The 15,421-nt window shown below is 45.8% G+C and overlaps 1 pseudogene; it reads right to left on the minus strand.

The window, feature by feature from the left end:
* Positions 1-57: 57 nt before the first annotated feature.
* Positions 58-13,766, minus strand: LOC118396090 (unconventional myosin-VIIa-like; annotated as a pseudogene).
* Between the last annotated feature and the right edge of the window lie 1,655 nt (positions 13,767-15,421).

Here is a 15,421-nt window from a genome sequence, read left to right on the forward strand (position 1 = left end):
ACTTGCCTAGTTAAATAAAGGTTGAAAAAATAAATAAATGCATACGTGCGTGCGTGTCTACCTGAAGTGGTCATAGCTGAACTCTTCCAGTGTGTAAGGTTTAACCCTCTCCTCTACAGTTTCCGGGAGAACCAGCTGAGACAAACGGACCGTCTCCTGTCGCTGGTCTGGTGTCATGGTAACCGACGCCTAGAGAGAGAGGATTGAGGATCATGCTAAGGCTGTGTGTGTGTAAAGGCTGTGTGTGTGTATGTCTTACCACTACGTCAGCCTGAGGTCTGGTAACAGTCGGCAGGACGTAGACGGCGTCAGCAGGGAAATCTTCTTTCTGATTGGTCCGTTCATTGACCCCGTGGGCCCAGCCTGAGGTCATGACCTGCTGACCCGTCTCCTGGTCCAATAGGATCAGGTCTCCCCTTTGAAACGACAGGAACGTAGACTCCCCAACTGGAGGGGAAAAGGTACAGTTTGTGGGGGTGTGTGTTTATGTTTATGTGTTTGTGTGTGTACTCTACTCACCAGCGTTGGTGTTGTCCTGCAGAGGCACCACATACTTGGACCGGTTCCTCAGGCCCTCTAGGAAAGTTACCACAAGGTCTCTGATGTCCTCAGAGTTGGTCGACGTGAATGTAAACTCATCGCCCTTCATGGTCACCAACGTAAAACTCTGCCCCTGCAGCTTGCCACCTCTATTGACACACAGGGGAAGAAAAAAATGCTCAAAGAATTGCTCATGCGCTGTGCGGTGTAGCTAGCAAGAAGTCTCAGAAGAAGGAGAGGGGGAGAGAGAGCAGAGAGAGAAAGAGAGAGCAGAGAGAGAGAGAGAGAGAGAGAGAGAGAGAGAGAGAGAGACAGAGAGACAGAGAGACAGAGAGAGAGACAGGGCGTGCGCTGTGCGGTGTAGCTAGCAAGAAGTCTCAGAAGAAGAGAGAGAGAGACAGGAATACAGTCGTTAGCTCGAAAGATCGAGCACATATTTATTCCCTAACAGGTCAGCTAACCATTGGAAGTTGAGGTGGCCACCAACAAAACAGAGTAGCTAGCCCAAGTAAGGAGGATGGCTAACTAACTCTACAAATTAAAGGTATTATTATTACAGGCAACATAGTAAATAGGCTTCTTGAAATTAGTAGCTCAGGAGAAAAGAGGATATAAGAAAATAACAGAAAACCTAAGAAAAAGAAACAGAGAGTTGCTGTTATGTTTATGGTCGAGAAGGCAACAGTGTTAGGATGGACTCCAAATCCCGTCATGCCTTACCTGCTGCTGGAGACTGCAGTGATCTCTGGGAAAGAGAGTTCTAGCAGCACCTGCTCCTGTCCACAATGACATCATTCTTAGGCTGACTTGGACCTGTATGGTGGAGAGAGGGGTGGAATCAGAGTATGGACACGTGACTAGGGCTGTGTCCCGATTATCCGTCCTTCTCCCAAAGTGTGTACTTTCACACTCCCTGTCATGGGTTTAACAATGGTGGAAACACCCTACAGCGAATGAGTACACCAATCCAATGATTGTAAATCCATGACGGGTGCAAGTGCACACTTTGTGAGGAGTGAGGAAACTAAGTCGAGATCACATGTATACCAAGTTTACAGGAACAACCTCCGCAAGTTAAGAACGAATCCTCCGAGATATGACGAGGTCCAGCACCAAACAGACTGACTGAAGGGTATTAATGAAGGTAGGTACATTACAGCAGGCACATTACAGCAGGTACAGCAGGTACATTACATCAGGTACAGCAGGTACATTACATCAGGTACAGCAGGTACATTACATCAGGTACAGCAGGTACATTACAGCAGGTACAGCAGGTACATTACATCAGGTACAGCAGGTACATTACATCAGGTACAGCAGGTACATTACAGCAGGTACATTACAGCAGGTACATTACATCAGGTACAGCAGGTACAGCAGGTACATTACAGCAGGTACAGCAGGTACATTACATCAGGTACAGCAGGTACGTTACAGCAGGTACATTACATCAGGTACAGCAGGTATGTTACAGCAGGTACATTACAGCAGGTACATTACATCAGGTACAGCAGGTACATTACAGCAGGTACAGCAGGTACAGTAGGTACATTACAGCAGGTACAGCAGGTACGTTACAGCAGGTACAGCAGGTACATTACATCAGGTACAGCAGGTACAGCAGGTACATTACAGCAGGTACAGCAGGTACATTACAGCAGGTACAGCAGGTACATTACAGCAGGTACAGCAGGTACATTACAGCAGGTACATTACAGCAGGTACATTACAGCAGGTACAGCAGGTACATTACAGCAGGTACAGCAGGTACAGTAGGTACATTACAGCAGGTACAGCAGGTACGTTACAGCAGGTACAGCAGGTACATTACAGCAGGTACATTACAGCAGGTACAGCAGGTACAGCAGTTATCGCAGGTACATTACCGCAGGTACAGCAGTTATAGCAGGTACATTACAGCAGGTACATTACAGCAGGTACAGCAGGTACATTACAGAAGGTACGTTACAGCAGGTACAGCAGGTACATTACAGCAGGTACAGCAGTTATAGAAGGTACATTACAGCAGGTAAAGCAGTTCTAGCAGGTACATTACAGCAGGTACGGCAGGTACAGTAGGTACATTACAGCAGGTACATTACAGCAGGTACATTGCAGCAGGTACATTACATCAGGTACATTATAGCAGGTACATTACAGCAGGTACAGCAGGTACATTACAGCAGGTACAGCAGGTACATTACAGCAGGTACAGCAGGTACATTACATCAGGTACAGCAGGTACATTACAGCAGGTACAGAAGGTACAGCAGGTACATTACAGCAGGTACAGAAGGTACAGCAGGTACATTACAGCAGGTACAGAAGGTACAGCAGGTACATTACAGCAGGTACAGAAGGTACATTACAGCATGTACAGCAGGTACATTACAGCAGGTACAGCAGGTACATCAGGTACATTACAGCAGGTACAGAAGGTACAGCAGGTACATTACAGCAGGTACAGAAGGTACAGCAGGTACATTACTGCAGGTACAGAAGGTACAGCAGGTACATTACAGCAGGTACAGCAGGTACATTACAGCAGGTACATTACAGAAGGTACAGCAGGTATATTACAGCAGGTACAGAAGGTACAGCAGGTACATTACAGCAGGTACAGCAGGTACAGCAGGTACATTACAGCAGGCACAGAAGGTACAGCAGGTACATTACAGCAGGTACAGAAGGTACAGCAGGTACATTACAGCAGGTACAGCAGGTACATTACAGCAGGTACATTACAGCAGGTACAGAAGGTACAGCAGGTACATTACAGCAGGTACATTACAGCAGGTACAGCAGGTACATTACAGCAGGTACAGAAGGTACAGCGGGTACATTACAGCAGGTACATTACAGCAGGTACATTACAGCAGGTACATTACAGAAGGTACAGCAGGTACATTACAGCAGGTACATTACAGCAGGTACAGCAGGTACATTACAGCAGGTACATTACAGCAGGTACAGCAGGTACATTACAGCAGGTACATTACAGCAGGTACCTGCAGATGGCCTCCTATTCCCTATATAGTGCACTACCTTTGACCAGGTTCCATATGGCTCTGGTCAAAAGTACTGCCCTATGTAGGAAATATGGTGCCATTAGGGACACATCCTTAGGGACTTACAATCAGTGTATTTAAAAAAATAAATAGGTAAGACAATCACATATTACAATCAAAATAACTGAAAGTAAAACCTTCTTCTTAAAGGTAGGGTAGATTACTAGATAAAACATCAGAACCAGTGACATCCAGAGAGAGCCAGTCCCTAGAAGGGAGCCTGGCCAACCATTCCCCGGCCAGCAGTACCTTTTTGTGGGCAGCCATGATGATGTGGGCCCATTTCTCCACGCTCCGGGGGGAGCTGACCTCTCGGTCGGGGATGTAGGATGGGATCAGGCTCAGCAGACGCTCTGTCAGGATCTCAGAACCGTAGTCCACATAATAATGTTGACTGGCTAACTCTGAGTGTGAAAGTTGAAATTGGGTGAAATTCCACAGTGTGCCATCACAGCAGCAGGATTGTGACCTGTTGCCACAAGAAAAGGGCAACCAGTGAAGAACAAACACCATTGTAAATACAACCCATATTTATGCTTATTTATTTTATATTGTGTCCTTTAACCATTTGTACATTGTTACAACACTATATACATAATATGACATTTGTAATGTCTTTATTGTTTTGAAAATTCTGTATGTGTAATGTCTACTGTTAATTTCTATAGTTTATTTCACTTTTGTATATCATCTACCTCACTTGTTTTGGCAATGTTAACACATGTTTCCCATGCCAATAAAGCCCCTTGAATTGAATTGAAAGAGAGAGGGGGAGAGGTTAGAGCTAGGGTCAAATTCAACAAAGTACTGCGGATTGGCTAACTCTGCCAAGTCGTCGTATTGACAGAGAGAGAGAGATGTTTACCTTGTTTATTTACCCTTTTGTTTATTGTCTATTCCATTTGCTTTGACAATGTAAACATATGTTAATCATGCCAATGAAGGCATTTGAATTGAATTGAATTAAGTGACAGAGAGAGACAGAAACAGAGACAGTGAGGTTAGGGTCTGACCCATAGTCAACACAGTCATCTCATCCTGGAAAAGAGCAAGAAGAGAGTTTGTTCCTATCAGGCTCAGAGAACCATAAAAACAGTGCCACCTTGTAACTGAGAGGTCATTTGGTGTCAGTGTAAAACTCACCCTGTCACAGCGTTACTCTCCAAACGTGACCCCTCGTACAGTCTGTTGATAGATGAAGTTGGTGGCCACAGCGTTGTCTGCAGGGTTGTGCACGGGCGTGAAAATCTCCTTCCTGTAGAACAATCTCCAGGGGGCGTTCCTCTCCTGGGCACCCTGCTCCTAGGCACCCTGCTCCTGGGCACCCTGCACCTAGGCAGCCTGCTCCTGGGCACCCTGCTCCTTGGCACCCTGCTCCTGGGCACCCTACTCCTGGGCATACTGCTCCTGGGCACCCTGCTCCTTGGCACCCTGCTCCTGGGCACCCTGCTCCTGGGCACCCTGCTCCTGGGCACCCTGCTCCTTGGCACCCTGCTCCTGGGTACCCTGCTCCTGGGAATACTGCTCCTGGGCACCCTGGTCCTTGGTATACTGCTCCTGGGCACCCTGCTCCTTGGCACCCTGCTCCTGGGCACCCTGCTCCTGGGCACCCTGCTCCTTGGCATACTGCTCCTGGGCACCCTGCTCCTGGGCACCCTGCTCCTTGGCATACTGCTCCTGGGCACCCTGCTCCTGGGCACCCTGCTCCTTGGCACCCTGCTCCTGGGCACCCTTCTCCTGAGCACCCTGCTCCTGGGCACCCTGCTCCTTGGCATACTGCTCCTGAGCACCCTGCTCTTGGGCACCCTTCTCCTGAGCACCCTGCTCCTTGGCACCCTGCTCCTGGGCACCCTGCTCCTGGGCATACTGCTCCTGGGCACCCTGGTCCTTTCCACTGCCTAGGGAGGAGACCTTGAGGTAGACACACACACTCTTAGTGGTGCCGTCCATAAAGGTTACTGGCAACATGATGGGCTTCTTAGACTTAGTGGCCTGGGAGAGAAGAAAGATGAGGAGAGAGGGAGACGGGGGAGGAGAGAGTGGGAGGACAGCGGGAGGGGGGAGAAGAAGAGAGGTGGAAAGAGGAGAGGAGAGAAAAAGAGAGGTAATGGATGTGTGTGTGTGTCTGTGTGTCAGCATGCTGTTGCCATGGAGACTAATCTCTCCGTCGTTCAGGCACTTCACCACCTGTCAGAAAACACATCATCAACATTATATCTGATCTACATACTCTCTGGGTCCCAAATGGCACCCTATCCCTATATAGTGCGCCACTTTTTACCATGGAGTAGGGTGTAGGGAATAGGGTGCCATTTGGGACGTAGACAAAGTGCCCAGACGCTAAGGCCAATGTCATCATTTCTAGAATGCTTAAATCTCCAAAACCTCCTCCTCTCTCTTACCCCTCCTGATTCCAGGGATCTTCCTATCTGGATTTCTGGACAACCGGGGAAAGTAGGGAAAAGTTACTGGAATTTTGCAACTCTAAACAGTGTTGTTGCTGTAATTATAAAAAGTACAGTTGGGTAGAAGGAGTCTGCCTGAAAGGACAGTCTGACAAACCCCCATGGTCTACTGGGGTTAGAGGTCACGGGTCAGAGTTGAGAGGTCATGTGGTCGTCATGGAACAGCAGCGTCGGCCATAGGTGTGTGTGGTGTTGCCCTGGAAATAGGTGGCAGCGAATTTGGCAAACGTATACTCTGACAGGTCATCCTCCTCATCCTCAGGGAGAGGAAGAACAGCGTCTAAATCCTCCTCCTCAAGCTCCTTCTGGGCACGCTCCAAGTCCTACAAACAGATGCATGTACGCGCAAACACACACATTTATGCACACACACAGACACACAGTGAACGATTTGAATGTAGCCCAGAGCAGATTGTGTTAACTGTGGCAGTGTTTGTCTGTCTGTCCACCAGGTGGCGCCCTTCTCACCTAGAACCCAGCTGGTGGTGCTCCCTCCTGGCCAGGGAAGGAGTTTGTTGTTCCCAGAAAGCCGAACATCTTATCCACCATGTCAGAATCGTTCACCGGCTCATGTCTGGCATTCTCCATCTGCTCCACCATCTCCTTCTTCTTCCGCACCTCCTCCCTCTCTCTCTTCTCCCTCTCCGTGTCCTCCTTCGCTAGCTGGGCCAGTCTCCCCTGGTGGTTACGCTATGCTTCTACCTACAGAAGAGTGTGTGTGTGTGTCTGTGTGTGTGTGTGTGTGTGTGTGTGTGTGTGTGTGTGTGTGTGTGTGTGTGTGTGTATGCCCCCTCAGATTTGTCCTAAAAACAGTTGTTATTTTTCTGTAATACTACTAGCCAGCTAGTAATTCTATGATGGAGCCATTTCAGGCTATCAAGTTAGAGTAGCTATCTTATCTAAGTATCTTAGCTGGCATGCCTGCTGGCAAGGTTGGTAGACTTTAGAAAAGCTAGCAATAACTAAATGTACCAGTCAGGAGGATACAGACAGCTCAAGAGGTATGCTTAGATATGCAGAAAAATTGACATATTTCTTTACATAGAATTAAGCATAATGATTATGGCTCTAGATTGCAGGGCCTGGCCCCCCTACGGACCATCCCTAACCATCCTCATGTACTTTGTGCCCCCTCTGATTTTTGGGGTGCATGACGCCTGTATGTGTGTGTGTTCCAGACCTTTGCCTTCTTAGCGCTCATCTGGTTCCTCAGTTTCTCCTCCTCAACCAGACGCAGCTTCTCTGCCTCCCACCTCCTCCGATACTGAGAGAGAGAGAGAGAGAGAGAGAGAGAGAGAGAGAGAGAGAGAGAGAGAGAGAGAGAGAGAGAGAGAGAGAGAGAGAGAGAGAGAGGAGAGGGAGGAAACAGAGGGAGAGAGAGAGAGAGAGAGAGAGAGAGAGAGAGAGAGAGAGAGAGAGAGAGAGAGAGAGAGAGAGAGAGAGAGAGAGGAAACAGACGGAGAGAGAGAACGAGAAAAAAAAGAATGCAAGAGAAAGTGAGAGAAAAGGTTAGGATGAGAGTGAGAGAGAGAAAGGGTTAGGATGAGAGAGTGAGTGAGAGAAAGGGTTAGGATGAGAGAGTGAGTGAGAGAAAGGGTTAGGATGAGAGAGTGAGTGAGATAAAGGGTTAGGATGAGAGAGTGAGTGAGAGAAAGGGTTAGGATGAGAGAGTGAGTGAGAGAAAGGGTTAGGATGAGAGAGTGAGTGAGTGAGTGAGTGAGTGAGTGAGTGAGTGAGTGAGTGAGTGAGTGAGTGGTGAGTGAGTGAGTGAGTGAGTGAGTGAGAGAAAGGGTTAGGATGAGAGAGTGAGAGAAAGGGTTAGGATGAGAGAGTGAGTGAGTGAGAGAAAGGGTTAGGATGAGAGAGTGAGTGAGAGAAAGGGTTAGGATGAGAGAGTGAGTGAGAGAAAGGGTTAGGATGAGAGAGTGAGTGAGAGAAAAGGTTAGGATGAGAGTGAGTGAGAGAAAGGGTTAGGATGAGAGAGTGAGTGAGAGAAAGGGTTAGGATGAGAGAGTGAGTGAGTGAGTGAGTGAGTGAGTGAGTGAGTGAGTGAGTGAGTGAGTGAGTGAGTGAGTGAGTGAGTGAGTGAGTGAGTGAGTGAGTGAGTGAAAGGGTTAGGATGAGAGAGTGAGTGAGTGAGAGAAAGGGTTAGGATGAGAGAGTGAGAGAAAGGGTTAGGATGAGAGAGTGAGCGGGACTGAGGCTTTCTTTCAGTCTGCACTGTGTGTGTCTGTCTCTTTCTCACCTCTCCCTTCAGTCTCTTGTCGAGGCGTTGTGCGATCATACCCCGTGTGTGAGCCTGGATGGTGATGAAGGCCCTTCGGACCAGACATCCTCTACACCTGGCCTGCAGACCCATCACTCTCTGTCTGGCCATGTGGTACATTATGTACAGCCACCTGGAGTGATACAACGACTGCAGTCTGGTGAACCCTGCCCGCATCTAGGAGGGGAGGGGAGGAGAAGGAGGGGAGGAGGGGGAGGAGGAGAGGACATGGAGGAGAAATTGTAATTTGATTAATGATACAAGGAACAGTTCAAGTGATCAAGTTTTTAAAACTCACAGTTCCATAGTTCTTGCGACAATGGTATCCTCGCCACCTCTTCTGGATCATCATGGCTGACTTCCTCATCTTCAGGAAGTTGGACCTGTTGGTTATTGATAGGGCTATTGGTTGTAGGTTATTGATAGGGCTATTGGTTGTAGGTTATTGATAGGGCTATTGGTTGTAGGTTATTGATAGGGCTATTGGTTATAGGTTACTGATAGGGTTATTGGTTATTGATAGTGTTATTGGTTATTGGTTATTGATAGGGCTATTGGTTATTGGTTATTGATAAGGCTATTAGTTATTGGTTATTGATAGTGATATTGGTTATTGGTTATTGATAGGGCTATTGGTTATTGGTTATTGATAAGGCTATTAGTTATTGGTAATGGATAAGTCTTTTGGTTGTTGGTTATTGATAAGGCTATGGTTATTGGTTATTGATAAGGCTATTAGTTATTGGTAATGGATAAGTCTTTTGGTTGTTGGTTATTGATAAGGCTATGGTTATTGGTTATTGATAAGGCTCTTGGTTATTGGTTATTGATAAGGCTCTTGGTTATTGATAGGGCTCTTGGTTATTGGTTATTGATAGGGCTCTTGGCTATTGGTAATTGATAAGGCTATTAGTTATTGGTTATTGATAAGGCTATTGGTTATTGATAAGGCTATTGGTTATTGATACGGATATTGGTTATTGATAAGGCTCTTGGTTATTGATAAGGCTATTGTTTATTGGTTATTGAGAAGGATCTTGGTTATTGGTTATTGATAAGGCTTTTGGTTATTGATAGGGCTATTGGTTATTGATAAGGTTCTTGGTTATTGGTTATTGATAAGGCTATTAGTTATTGGTTATCGATAAGACTATTAGTTATTGGTAACGGATAAGGCTTTTGGTTATTGGTTATTGATAAGGCTCTTGGTTATTGATATGGCTATTGGTTATTGGTTATTGATAAGGCTATTGGTTATTGGTTATTGATAAGGCTCTTGGTTATTGATATGGCTATTGGTTATTGGTTATTGATAAGGCTATTGGTTATTGATACAGATATTGGTTATTGGTTGTTGATAAGGCTATTGGTTATTGTTTAGGACATTGGGTCTAGTGTCTCTATTAGTCCTGAGAAGAACCCTTTACAGTGACTTTTTCATTTAATTATTTTTCATTATTATTATTATTATTATTATATTATATTATATTATATTATTATTATTATTATATTATTCATTGAGGGTGGTCATTACAAAATCAAAGCATGTTGGTTTTAACATTAAATAAGCATTTTATCAATTTCCACTATCCTCCAAGAGTTGATGATTTTGGTCATCATGTTGTATATGATAATCAGTCAGTGAGTATGTGATAATCATGTTGCCATAATGTTGTCACGTACCTCGTGTCTCGTAGTGAACCACCCCAGCAAAGTGCTGGATGCCAAACTGGGTCTCATAAGTGGTCTTAGGAGGAACGTAGTTGGTGTTCAACTTATGCTGAAAGTTCAACTTATTCAACATAGTAGTGTCTGTACCCTGTACCCTGTCTGTACCCTGTACCCTGTCTGTACCCTGAGACGGAGAGTGGGGGATGGGGGGGGGGGGGGTGGATGAGAGGGATGGGTTAGGGAGATATGATCTAACTAAGTACCCTGGGAACTGACAGAATAGGTTTACACAAATATATTTGTTCTCTCCCTATTATACTGTATCCGTGTTTCCCTCTCTCCTCTTCCTTCTACGTTAGGGAACAACAGATGTAGCATCTTAATTTGACCCAGTTTGCTACAGCAGGAAAATAGTCCTGCAGCAACAATATTATGTGGATTATAATTATTTTAAATTTTTTTATATTTCTTTATTATTTTTCTTCTCCCCAATTTTGTGGTATCCAATTGTTAGTTACAGTCTTGTCTCATCGCTGCAACTCCCGTACAGACTCAGGAGAGGCAAAGGTCGAGAGCTGTGCGTACTCCCGAAACACAACCCAACCAAGCCGCACTGCTTCTTGACACAATAACCACTTAACCCGGAAGCCAGCCGCTCCAATGTGTTGTAGGGAACACTGTACACCTGGCGACTGTGTCAGCATACTCTGCGCCCGGCCCACAACAGGAGTCGCTAGTGTGCGATGGACAACACCCCATGGGTCTCCCGGTTGTGGCCGGCTACAACACCAGCAGCGCCACTCGGGTGGCCATGTGCATTATAATTAATGGGCATTCTTGTAGCTGTTGATACATTTTCCATAAGGGAAAATCAGGTCTGAAATTTCTATGTGGAAATTAAAAACTTCAGAAGCCTTTTTAAAACTCAAATACAATACAAATTTGATATTTCCTACATTGCAGGAATGTTCCCTGCAACAGGGTTATCAAATTAAGATCCTACATCTGTATGTGTACCGTATCTATCTTTAATGCAGTTACATTGGGGAAATTGCTCTCCGTGTCTATGAGGTTTATGATGATCAAGGGTTTGATAGCGATCATGTTTCTCATCCCTCTCTCGCCCACCGCCTATCCTCCTCTACCTCAAGGTTATACTATCATCAATACCTTGGGGAACTTGCTCTCCTCGTCTATGAGGCTGATGATGTTCATGGGTTTAATAGGGATCATGTCCAGGGCGTCCTGGTTGTCTGTGAACTCGATGTGTTGCTATGGTAGTTCCTCTCATCACGAGCCTGCAGAGGGGGGGGGATGACACGATAGGGGGGGGAAGAGATGACACGATAGTGACCAAAGTAACACAGCTCGTAGACTGTATCACAGGATACAGGACAGTTGCTTACTTCAGCTAGCTAACACTTCCTGTTCCAAAACGTTTTGCTTCGTTTTGCTATGGTGTGCACTAATGAATCCAACTCTGTCTGCAGACCCTATAACCCCGCCCCCTGAATGCATACCTGTCTGCAGACTATAACCCCGCCCCCTGAATCCATACCTGTCTGCAGACTCTATAACCCCGCCCCCTGAATCCAACCCTGTCTGCAGACTCTATAACCCCACCCCCTGAATCCATACCTGTCTGCAGACTCTATAACCCCGCCCCCTGAATCCATACCTGTCTGCAGACTCTATAACCCCGCCCCCTGAATCCAACCCTGTCTGCAGACTCGTGACTTCTCCAGCAGGTACTGTTCTATCTTGGCCCCCTCTATGGCTCCTCTCTTGTTGAAGTGGATGTCGATGTATTTCCCGAAGCGGCTAGAGTTATCATTACGGATCGTCTTAGCGTTACCAAACGCTGCGGACAGACAACACAAAACCCTCAACACTCAGGACTAGAACTACTATAGGGTTTATTATTGTGATCGTGTGTGTGTCCTACCCTTGTCACGAACCGGCTCAAAGCTCGTAACAAAAGCGAGACAACGTGGAGATAAGGAGTAACAAAACATATATTTATTAAATAAAGTAAACTAAGTACAATATACAATGGTGTGTGTAATCAGTAATCAGTAGTGTATGTGAGTGTTTTGGCATGCATGAATGTGATAATGCAGGGTGTTGAAAGGTCCCAAAGCAAACAACCAAAAGTCATCTGTAAAGGTGTCTGCATGGAGAGAGTCTCCTCCATGAATGGGGAAGTGGTGATTTATCCTGGGAGACACCGGGCCCAGGTGTTTCCCATGTAGCTGATGACCCTCCCAACTCCGCCCACCGGCATCCTAATAAGGAAACAAGAACAACGAGAATGTGTCAGACAGAGTGGGAGGGGTGTCACACCCTCCAGTATAGGATTCGCCTCCAGGACATGTTGTTCTATCCAGGAGTGTTGTCCACTGATGGCTGCTAGGACCTGGAGGAACACACACACACCCAGACACACACACCCCTCTCCCTCTCACACACCAGATGATGCAGCACTGGTCTCTGTTGTTCCTCTGCATGTTGAAGTAACAGTTGTCTGCGATGGCAAAGATGTGTGGAGGCATCTCTCCTATCTTCTTATTGGTGTACATCTGGTCAGCTGTGTAGATGGGCAGCACCTGGTAGGGGTTTACTGCCCCAGGATAGAGCCTGTATACGTCTGGAAGGGACGGGGGCAGAGGGCAACGGGCAAAGGGCAAGGTAGGACACCAAATCAAAATTCCTAGAAATGCAAAGTGAAGATGGGTCATACAGTGCTGTGTAGTGCTGCAGTAGAGATGAGATGCACGTTACTATATCAACTCTGCACTCTGTGATCAGGTTAAATGGACAGTCACACGGGCACATTGCAGCAGGACAGAAGTACTTTATAGTTGGCCATTCTCATTTACCTGCCACATGAAAATGAGGGGCAGATGAAGTCTGTGTGTGTTGGGAGCAGAGGTGAAGTGGGGTTCATCTCTCAGATGGTGCAGTCAGTGACAATTGAGTATCAGTAACGGTCACTGTAGCCCAGACAGCCATGAGTAAAACTAGTAGCTCGTACGTACACTAACACATGCACTCATACACCCACACACCCAGACAGACAGACAGACAGACACACACACTGGGGGGTGAGTAGGCAGCCATGAGTAAAACTAGTAGCTCGTACGTACACTAACACATGCACTCATACACCCACACACCCAGACAGACAGACACACACACTGGGGGGTGAGTATCTCAGGCAGCCATGAGTAAAACTAGTAGCTCGTACGTACACTAACACATGCACTCATACACCCACACACCCAGACAGACAGACAGACAGACACACACACTGGGGGTGAGTATCTCAGGCAGCCATGAATCATGCCCCTGTACTTACTCTCCCACCACAGTTAGTCTACAGAAAGGAAGGAGGAGAGAAAATGAGAAAGAGAGAGATGAGGAAGAGGAGGGACAAAGAGTGAGGGAGGAATAAGGGAGAGAAACAGATAAAATCAAGGCAAAAGCACAGGTTGAGAGAGATATATATATATATAATCCTTTCCCTTCGTTCTCTGAACAACACCGGTCATTGATCACCTGAGTGTGGGCTTCTGAGAAACAGCCTGTCTGTAGTTTGATTTTGAACACAGGTAAAACTGTTTTGAGGCGAATGTTTCATTTTGCAAGAGGAGTCAGAGGCTTTGTAAATAGTTCTTGCACAGAGAGAAAATGCATTGCTTCACATATAAAAAGACACAGTGTATACTGTATACACACACTAACAGGGTGCATATTTCTCAGGCTGTTCTGAAAGACACGTTGATCAGTGTTCCTCACACGACACACACAGTCACACTCTCTCTCACGCTACATGGTTGATAGTGGACACCAGACAGGCAGTGTTTCAGCTATATATTACAGGATACATTCAACTGAAACCAGTCAACAGGTTTAAGAGAAAGAAACAGAAGTATAGAACTAGTAAAATCATCCCTTAAATAGCGAGGTAATACAATATGATACAGTAATATGGGTTATACACAGTGTCTGTGAGAAAGAAAGGAATGAAGGAGTTGAGTGTAGAGTCCAATTTAAGAATGGCAGTATTGGTGTGAAACTGTATCCTAAATCACCCTTCTCCTCCAGTGAATCTAGTCTGTCTGTCTGTCTACTAGTATTGGCAGTAGCGATTTTAACAGAGCCTGTTTTGACCCCCACATCTTTTTGCCTAAATAAATACAAATAAGTAAATAGGCAGCTCCAGCGTCATGATTGGTTCAGTGTTCTGTCACTCATGGGGACACTACGTCACAGCCAAGTCTAAGGGGAGAGCTAGAACATTCTAGCCCCTTGAGTGCTGCCATAGAGTTACATTAGTGCCCATCCAAGAAGGCTCAAGGTCATTGGTCACAGATGAAATGTTGTCAAATCGTGTTATATTATATAGAGTACAGGAGTCGTCAGTGGTCTCATCTACCTGTACATATGCAAAAGCAGTCTCCTTAGTTATAGCTTCTCTGTACACTTCATACATACAATCCAAAAGTTTGTTTAAAAATGGGTTGGTCGTCATAATGCCTTTGTAGCCTGTAATCTCCTTCACGCATGGTCTCAAAAATGAACCCAGGCGTTTTCAGGTGTAAGGAGTAGGCCGACTCGTCATGGCCTCGCAGTGCTGTCTCACAATTGCCACAATTTAATATATGCTATAATTCTGTCAAGCACATACCTATTCTCCTCCCTTTGTTGGTTGTGAAGGTTGATGGCTCGTCTATATGTCTAGCTGAGCCACAACGTTTGATTTCCCCAGTAATCCCAGTTTAACAGCGTTATATCTGATGCACAATTCTCATGTATTCAGACCCTTTTCATTCAGACGTTTTAAATCGTTAATCCCAGACCACACACCCTCTCCACTGAAAAGCAGGCAGGGGAAGTAATAAATAATGATTGCAAGCATTTCGAAGCAGTTCGCCACTGCTTCCTTCCAAACCAGTCATTGTTGAATTTGCGATTTCTGACTTGAGTAATGTTTATGTCTAAAGGCCAATGAGCACCGAGACATTTTATCTCTAATTTATCTTCATATGACAAAGACCATAAAGCATTTGCCAGTAGATTGTCGACTTGACTCATGATGACGACTGCAGGCTTGCTGACTAAGATTTTTTAAATATGATGTTGACATGATCAGTCCAATCAAAGCTACTGTAGATATAATGTGATTTGATGTAATTTTATCTGTGGCCAATGACCTTGAGCCTTCTTGGATGGGCACTTCTAATGTAACTCTATGGCAGCACCCAAGGGGCTTGAGTTTTCGAGCTCTCCCTGTAGATTTTGCAGTGATGTAGTGTCCCCATGAGTAACAGAACACTGAGCCAATCACGGCGCAACTAGAAAATATTACCAACCCCAACGCTTTGTATTTCTGCTGGCTGCCCCTC

This window comes from Oncorhynchus keta, chromosome 1 (genome assembly GCF_023373465.1).
Source record: "Oncorhynchus keta strain PuntledgeMale-10-30-2019 chromosome 1, Oket_V2, whole genome shotgun sequence".
Classification (NCBI taxonomy): domain Eukaryota; kingdom Metazoa; phylum Chordata; class Actinopteri; order Salmoniformes; family Salmonidae; genus Oncorhynchus; species Oncorhynchus keta.